At 44.3% G+C, this 7,516-nt stretch overlaps 1 long non-coding RNA gene, 1 other non-coding gene and 1 pseudogene across 2 annotated transcripts; 1 reads left to right on the forward strand and 2 right to left on the reverse strand.

The window, feature by feature from the left end:
- Window positions 1–331: 331 nt before the first annotated feature.
- Window positions 332–446, reverse strand: LOC117444483 (U5 spliceosomal RNA). The gene has a single exon (XR_004551797.1). It is a non-coding gene; the product is annotated as a U5 spliceosomal RNA (small nuclear RNA).
- A 2,427-nt stretch (window positions 447–2,873) lies between these two features.
- LOC117444486 (U1 spliceosomal RNA) lies at window positions 2,874–3,008 on the forward strand (annotated as a pseudogene).
- A 1,921-nt stretch (window positions 3,009–4,929) lies between these two features.
- LOC139433647 (uncharacterized) lies at window positions 4,930–6,210 on the reverse strand. The gene is made up of 4 exons (XR_011643043.1): window positions 6,122–6,210; window positions 5,747–5,906; window positions 5,154–5,297; window positions 4,930–4,992 (listed from the first exon to the last, which is right to left on the reverse strand). It is a non-coding gene; the product is annotated as an uncharacterized lncRNA (long non-coding RNA).
- Between the last annotated feature and the right edge of the window lie 1,306 nt (window positions 6,211–7,516).

Raw genomic sequence — 7,516 nt, forward strand, 5'->3', positions numbered from 1 at the left:
CAGAGCAGATGCCTCACTAATAAGAAAAGGCCCTCTCCTCCCAAAAAAATGTCCAGCACTCTCTAGTCTCTTCTCAATAACCCAATACACACAATTATCAATCTGCAATTGCAAATAGAACATGATATTCAGTCTTAGTGTGTGTGTGTGTGCATCGAATATTTTTCAAGGCAAAGATACGTTAAACCCACTGCAGCCTTGCACTTCGCCAGGAGAGGTCGCTGTAACTGAAGCTTCGAGAAATGAACCTATTTCCGACACAATTGTCCAAGTGGTTCGATGCTTCATTCAAAGCTTCATTTTGCCATCACTACGCCCAGGTGCTAATGACTGCTCTTGTCTTTCACAAACTACCAAAACTAGGTTGAACTCGTAGGTGTTCCTCTCCACGGAAGTCTTTAGTAAAAGGCGAAAGACTTATACGCTTTGAAGAGAAACCAGAGTAATTGTGGAGGCCGTCCTCGAGAACAGACACCACCATAGTTGTCCCAGTCCAAGCCCTCGCGGTGGCCCTTGCGGTGACCCTCACTTGGCTTTTCCACATCCCAGGCCACACCCTTTCCCCCAGCTGCGCTAGCATGGTTCGTGGCTCTCACCTGTGGCTTCTTTGGCATTGAGTCCAAAAAAGACCCCTGCTGCTGTGCTGCACTTTGTGCCCCCGATTGGAAACTATGTCTATTTCAAGCTTTATCTGTCTTTAAGGCTTAGGGTTAAATGTTGTTGATGGGCTGCTTTGGCCGGCTCAGAGGCAGGAACCGCCACGCCGTGTCCTTTGTCATTGCAAGACTGTCTTGTCTCTGACCCGTTCAACTCATACTTACCTGGCAGGGGAGATACCATGATCACCAAGGTGGTGGTTCTCCTTTGGCTTTGTTGCTGTCGTGCGGTGTAAGCGGCGCAATAAAGTATCCGTGGTAACCCAAGACCAGTGGGTTCACCATGGCGTCAAACCAGACCAATCGCCGGAACGCTGTTCGTTTTGACCTTCTGAAAGATCTACAGATGGACCGCTTGCAGTTCAGCCAACACATCCTGCAGAAAGAGCTTGATTTTTCATCAGAACATCTGGAATACATCTTTGCTCAACCGGGGAAAAATATATTTTAGGTCATCTTTACAACCAGCCAACACTTCCAAAACTGCCTGGAGAGATTCGAAGAGAAGAAAACATCAGCGTCAGGCTTTGATAAGATCAGCATGACACCACTTGCCGAAAGGGACCTGAAAACTGTTTATGTGATGATATTTTCAGAAAAAGTCAGGAACCAGGATGTCTGGACTTGGATGACAAGATACTGTGAAGAACAAAATGCAATAGAGGTGATGGACATTGATGGAATAAAAACCGGGTCGAGACGTTTCCAGGTCCGTCTCCAACGACAGGATGGGGTGCTGAGACACATTCCCAACACCATACAGTTGGGAGCCTTCAGGGGTTCTGTCTTCTACCATGGGCAGCCAAAAGAATGCAGGAAGTGTGGCAGTCTAGACCACATTGCAGCAGACTGTAGCCGGAATATCTGCAGGATCTGCAAAGCAACAGACCACTCATCAGCACATTGCCCAACCCCTGTCAAGTGCAACCTCTGCTCCTCCGAAAACCACCGCTTCAAAGACTGCCCGCATGCTTACTCCAACCGGGTGAAACTTTCACTTTTTGAAACCCCTGAAGCCAGAGAGGAGGAACACGCAAATGAGGAACCAGAAATCAGTCAGGCTTCCCGCTCAGAAACCAACCAAGAACCAACAAATAATGTGTCTCGGCAGCCAATACAAGAGCCCATTCAGGACCAAGAGAAGGAGACATCAGGAGGTGAATCGCTCATCGACTGGAGCGCCGACACAGTGGAGGACATCATAGGCACGACCTACATCCCCCTCCCTATGGCCGACGCTACAGTCCAGAAGGCAGATCCACTGCCCAACCACGACCCAGGTACCAGAAACGGGAGGAACCCTGAGACCCTTCAAGACGCAGAGAATACACTAGATTCCATAATGGCAAAGCTCACCACTCCCCAACCCCAGGGGAAGCAAGTACTCATGGAGGACCCCCCTGAAAAAGCACAGGCAAGTGTCCCTTTTGTCCTACCTATCACCATCAACCAGAGAAAAGACGCAGGGGATTCACCATCACGGAAACGCCCCCAGGAGTCATCACAGTCAGGTGAACCCTCCCCCTCCTATGGGGACTCCCCCTCCCCAACATCAAATCCCATACTTGAGCCTGAGGATGTAGTTGCCATCCCTTCGGCTACATCTATAAAGGATATATATCTGAAAAAAGAAAGGGCTATGAAGTCCAAGAAAAAGAGATCAAAGAAGACGTCCCAATGGTGACACTTTGAAAACCATGCCGAACTTTCTGTATAAAATTAACCGCCTTTAAGAAATGCCAAATGTCCACACAGTCAGTGGTAAAGGTTTAGCCTCACAAAGGTCCATGACTACATTCTCAGGGACAGAGTGAAGTTTAAGGTGGCCGAAATTAAAATCAGGTGGAAAATTGATGAACTGATGGATGCACTTTAAATGATTTGTTGTTGGGAAAACAGAAGATTTTGATGCACTTTAAAATTAATTGTTGTTGGGACAAGAACTAAAGATATTGATGCACTTTAACTGAATTGTTGTTGGGAAAGAAAAAGAAAAATACCTGCAGATATTGATGCACTTTTAACTGAACTGTTGTTGAAAAAGACAACATATTTGAATGCTTTTTAAATGAATTGTTGTTGGAAAAAAGAAGAAAACATATATTTTGTTGTAATAGGAGTATAATTGTGTTTTTTTTTAAAACAGGAAAATGTACCTGCAAGTTTGTCCTTTGTAAATGATGTGCCTTAATACCAATAAAGCGTCTACAAATTGAAAAATGTAATTGGTTCACCCGGGGCGAGGCTCGGCCATTGCACCCCGGCTATGCTGACCGCTGCGAATTCCCCAAATGTGGGAATCTCGACTGCATAATTTATGGTAGTGGGGGACTGCGTTCGCGCTCTCCCCTGATTATAGCGTTGAAGAAAAGGTCAAAGACAACCTGGCTACAGCTTGCATGTGTGGCGGCTTCTTTGCTCCAGGAGAGACTTTCTGGTGCCAATGTCCTCCCCAGAGCGTGTCCTTCCTTTGGGCTCGAAATATCTCTGTCCCTTGCAGTGAGCCTCACTCTGCGTGCCACGGTCCAGAGCCAAGGAAGTTCAATTTGTCAACTTTAGCGTCTTTGGCATTGAGTCCAAAAAAGATACGCTGCTGATGTGCTGCAGTTTCTGCCCTCAATTGAAACCATCGATAGCGGTAATCGCTCATCAAAAAAAGCCATTCATGGAGGTTAGCAGCCAGAGTTCCCAACGCGTGTTATGGTGAAGGATGAGGTCCACCATGATGTAATTTGTATGCTTTATTTCTTTATAAAATGTTAAAATGTTCTTTTAGGCCTATCTAAAATCTTGGTTAACATATCACAATGACGCACACGCTCAGACACGGTCAACAAGTTTGAAAAACGTGTGGCTTCCTCTCTAACCTCTCATCTAACCTCTTGATTACCTCCCCAGATAGCAAAAAAGGTTTGGCCCAGATTCGGCCCACACAAAACACCTTCATCTGGCCCACATACCGCATGGAATGATGGCACTTAGGCGCTCCGCTCCTGTTTGCCAGATCTGGGCCACAAGCAAGCCATAGCAATGCCACATGTCAACCATAAACGAACCACATAAACCAGAACTGGCCCTAATCTGGGCCATGGTTAGTTTTCATTCTGGCCCAGATCCGGCCCACATTCCATATCCTTATCTGGCCCACATACCGCATGGAATGATGGCACTTAGGCGCTCCGCTCCTGTTTGCCAGATCTGGGCCACAAGCAAGCCATAGCAATGCCACATGTCAACCATAAACGAACCACATAAACCAGAACTGGCCCTAATCTGGGCCATGGTTAGTTTTCATTCTGGCCCAGATCCGGCCCACATTCCATATCCTTATCTGGCCCAAATACAGCATGGAGTGATGGCACTGGGGCGTTCCACTCGTTGGCCAGAACTGGCCCTAATCTGGGCCACAATTAGTTTTCATTCTGGCCCAGATCCGGCCCACATTCCATATCCTTATCTGGCCCACATACCGCGTGGAATGATGGCACTTAGGCGCTCCGCTCCTGTTTGCCAGATCTGGGCCACAAGCAAGCCATAGCAATGACACATGTCAACCATAAACGAACCACATAAACCAGAACTGGCCCTAATCTGGGCCACGGTTAGTTTTCATTCTGGCCCACATTCCGTATCCTCATCCGGCCCAAATGCTGCATGGAATTATGGCACTTTGACGGTCAGGTGATGTTTACCAGATCTGTGCCACAAGCAGGTCAAAGCATGGCCACATGTCAGCCAAGAATGACCCAAATAAACCAGACCTATCCCTAAAAAGCCATTAAAACTTTGGTGACTCAATGACTGAATATCAATGACACTGTGTATTCTGCAACAGCAATATTCAACATACAGTAAATACAAATGTCAAAATGGCCTCCCAAAAGTTGCATCAATAAATTACAACAGATGAACCAAACGTTTTTTTTAATGATTGTATCATCATTTATTAATATTGGTGATGAACTAGCCACTGCATCATTACATTTTCAAAATAACTGGGATACAATCCAACCATGCCAAAATAACAGCATAATAAACAAAAACAAAATAGCTGTATAGTAAAGCAACTTTGAAAAAACACGCAATTCTAAAAAAAAAGCTTAGCTCCCCAAATAAACAAACTCTTCTGCAGACTCAGTGACATTTCAGATTTATTTTATTGATTTTCTTGTGAAAACAGAACTAAAACAGAATACTTGTAGAACCATAGGGTTAAACCTAACCCTGCTCAACCAAAATTAACGAACTTTTGCCGACCTTGGCAAGGGAACTACCTGGACATTTTATCGATGGATTTATCGACCTCCTTGACTGGGCCCATGAGAATCTTGAAGGCCTATAAGGAATGCACAAACAAATAAACTCTGTTGACTCAGTAACAGATAACAATCAAACGTACAAAACCGCAAACAAAATACAATTCCTTATGTATATGCTATATTATATATTACAAATTATTATACATATATTGCAAAATAGATATTGTAACTGACTTACAGGTTTCTTGGACAGCTCGTCTTCGTTCCTCTCTCTCTCTTCTACCTCCATCTCGGTCGCCCGCAAGGTGAAGCCATTTTTTTATGTAGGATTCTACCTCTTGGTCTGTTGCTGTCGCTGTGAGCCTGTTGTTTCTGACAGTCCCTAAAAGTAGAGAACATTGTAAAGCCTTGGATGGATTGCACAATTTAGGACCCAATCTGGGGACCTACGGATCAGCCAAGTGCATGGCGTGCTGTGTCTGACGAATTCAGTGGTGATGGCACTTTGAGAACATTCTGGCCATGGCAGAGGACGCCCTTTGCCTCTACTCAACAGCTTGACGCCTGCTAGTAAAATCGGACTGCAGCTGATCCAGAATTTCTCAATGAGGGAGAAAGAGTAGATGTGCTTCCAGCCTCTTTTCAGAGTTTATTTTTTAACTTTTTATGTGGCAAACCATGTTAAACAAATTATTCTTTTATATGTCTTTTTCTACCAAGAGTAATTTGAATTGGTTGAATCTAGGATCAGTAAGTACTAACTGAGTGTCAAACATGCAAGAAAAGAGGACTGGACTTATTAGACTGATGACAGCGCAATGTAACACTTACCAGTAATGACATCTTTAAGTTGCAGTCTGTGGAATGCTGTTTTCCCATTGATGCCACGCCAGTTGAGCTGTTTGGCAAGGGAGTTGGTAAAACAGTGTTTCATCACTCGCCAAACGCAATCCTTAACGTCCAGTCCTCCAATGACACTCAATGCAGTAATCTGAAAAAGATCATTTAAAAGCTAAGGATCCATGCATTATATAAACACTAGTCACAATAACCTAATTTAAAAAAAAAAAACATTATTTCCCTTTTCCCATAGCTGATATTTAGCATCACTGCTGTCCAACATACAACTTAGGTGGCAAGTAAAATATTAACAATAGTTTCAAATTGGGTCCCCCATCCTTTTAAGTTTGTAAGGGCAATTATTACCATTTTGTTTTGAAGGTCTGCCTCTTCCCTCACACGTTTCTCCAGAGCCAGCAGGGAGGTTACATCTTTTAGCGGCAGTATATCTCTGCCAAGGGGATCCGGCCCACCAGCAGGTTCACCAGGAATTTTCTGCATGGTCATCTGAATGACTTTGAGTTGATCCATCATCATCTCTTGATTCGTAAGAAGTCTATGCAGAAGAGCTAAAAATAAGGACATTCAACATATATAAATTAGGGCTGTCAGTCGATTAAAATATTTAATCGCGATTAATCACATGATTGTCCATAGTTAATCGCGATTAATCGCAAATTAATCGCACATTTTTTATCTGTTCTAAATGTACCTTAGGGGAATATTTTTCAAGTTTTTATTACTCTTATCAACATATGAGTGGACAAATATGCTTTATGCTAATGTTTATTATCATTTGAACAATGACAAATATTCTCATGAATATTAAACACAACAACCTCTGAACATTACAAATATTCGCCTCAATTCAACCTGGAACCTCTCATACAATACAAATGGTGTGTGTGGGTGTGTGTGTGTGTGTGTGTGTGTGTGTGTGTGTATATGTGTGTGTGTGTGTTGGATCGTTGGAGCTATGTGCAACTCAAGGCATATGCTCGAACGGGAGCTGCCTGGACGCTGCAATCATGTTGCTGAGTGTGCTGACTTTTCGTACAATGTCCCACTGTCTGGCTTCCTGCATAAAGTCAAGTGCTCGGCACAGTTGTGGCGAAATGTCGCTCCTCTGTTTTCATTTAAAAAGCTCCTTCTATCCGTTAGCGCAGCTATCTAGCACCAGATGCTAACAACAACAATGCACGTAAGGTCTCTCTCTCGCTCGCTCAGGCCACACATACACACACCCTCCCGGTCCTCCCGATGGCCAGTCGGTGCCTGCCGGTGAGCGTGGAAGTGTGGTCTGCTGCCGCAAGCGGGCAGCAGGAGCGGGGCTGTCAGCATCAGCTTGTCGATGGTATTTTAAACTCGATGCGCTCTGAAACTACGGGGCGGCCGAGAAAAAAAAATACACATGCGTTAATCGCGTTAAAATAATTAGTGGCGTTAATTTTTTTTTGCGTTAACGCGTTATTAACGCGTTAACTTGACAGCCCTAATATAAATGCATCTTTTATCACACTATTTCTCCTCTACTCATATACAGTATATGTGTGTGTGTGTATATACACATACATATACATTTACAGACAAAACAATAACAAATTGTGAAATCACTTACGAGCAAGACCCCCTTCGCTTTCATCTTGTCGTTGAGTTCCAGGATTTTTCTCAGACCGTCGGGGTTCTGTTCTTCTCAAAGACCCAGACCGCTGGGGTTCTGGGCTTCTCAAAGACCCAGACCGTTGGGGTTCTGGGCTTCTC

Source organism: Pseudochaenichthys georgianus, unplaced genomic scaffold, assembly GCF_902827115.2.
Source record: "Pseudochaenichthys georgianus unplaced genomic scaffold, fPseGeo1.2 scaffold_823_arrow_ctg1, whole genome shotgun sequence".
Taxonomy (NCBI): domain Eukaryota; kingdom Metazoa; phylum Chordata; class Actinopteri; order Perciformes; family Channichthyidae; genus Pseudochaenichthys; species Pseudochaenichthys georgianus.